Raw genomic sequence first — 1,568 nt, forward strand, 5'->3', positions numbered from 1 at the left:
AGTTAAGCTAGGAGGGATGGCTGGTCATGGGGTGGATGTAAGGATGTTGTGTAAAAAAATTGAAAACAAAAAAAATGTTATAGGGGCCATCATCAGGAGCTTACAACACAGTTGCTGAGCTAAGAAAAATTGTTGAACTACAAGAATGTATTCAAACCTACTTGCACCAATTACATTTCCATACATTCCAAACCAAGCGACGGACCAGCCAACCAACCAGTCAGTCAGTCAGCCAGCCATTCAGCCAACCAACCAAGTTGCCATTCATGGTTGGGCCAGTCAGCCATCATTCTGGGGTATTCAATGTAAATAGAGGGAGGTTGGAGGGAAGCAGGGTTGGTAGGAGCGGGTATGTGTGGGAGCACTTCAGGTGGTATAACATCACTGTTGACTTGTGGACTAGAACACAGTATCCTGCTCATCATCATCGTCATCATCTATGGGTTTAGTATAGACATCAGCCATCCGAGCTCAACCTGGCTGATGATGCTGCTGCTGTTGTTGTTGTTACTGCTGATAATGATGATTCAGTAAAGCAGTGAGACGAGATTGTTGAATGCTGATGATGCCACTTGACAAAATGAATGAATGCAACATTTTCTATACGCCTCCACCTCGAAACACATCATCGTCGCCCTCCTTTCCGATTTCCCTGCTCAATAACTTCCAGGTTAGTTAAATGAAGCAGTGATATCTGCTGTAGGTGCGAACCAGTGTGGGGGCCATGGAGACCCCTTTTGAGGTAGGTTTTTTGTTTCGATGTGTTTTTTTTTATCATGAGGCCTGCCTCGACTAGTTCTCCAAAGTGTTGTAATGGCGTGGGCATTCCTATCCATGCATCATCAACAAAATTTTCTATGTTCGTTGGAACGGCTTGTTTCCGAACTTATTGTATAAAACCCCAACGCAATGTTGAACAGAAAAAAGGCGAACAAAAACCAAACAACAACAACAACAACTTTCATATCAACACAAATCTAAACTTGAAGGTAATGACTAGAATCCAATGTTGTTGTTGTTAATGGTGGTGGTGTTGTTGTTTTTGTTATTCGTGTTCTTGTTCTTGTTGTCATTAGGTAGCTACTTTTTTTGTTTTAGTAGTTTTGTTTTCAGTTTTCTATTGAATTGGCCATAATGGATGAGGAGCATGAGAACGAGGAGGCTGTAGAGGGAGGAGGAGTAGGGGAGGACCACGAGAAGAGTGTTGGCGATATGCTGCCAACGATCCGCTGTTATGCCTGCAAAGCCTGGGGGGAAACTACCATGGCATTCTTGCGGAAACTGTAATAGTCAGGTAGGCAGCTAGGTAGGCCGAGAGTAACCACTTAATGGCTTAGAAGGAGGACGATACTTATATTTCCACACAACAGCACAGTACACAATGTGTGGATGTTGTTAGTGTTCAGTGTTCGCTGTTCTTGTTGTTGTTTTGTATTATTTTCAAAAAAAATTGCATCCTACCCTTCAATAATAATTGCCAAGTTAGGCATGATTAATTAATGTAGTCTCCTTGAACAGCAAGCAGCAACAACAACAACAACAACCAGAAGAAGAAACTTTTTTTCGGG

Source organism: Musca vetustissima, unplaced genomic scaffold, assembly GCF_032173495.1.
Source record: "Musca vetustissima isolate MV318-11 ecotype Yass unplaced genomic scaffold, APGP_CSIRO_Mvet_v1 utg19304, whole genome shotgun sequence".
In the NCBI taxonomy this organism is placed as follows: Eukaryota; Metazoa; Arthropoda; class Insecta; order Diptera; family Muscidae; genus Musca; species Musca vetustissima.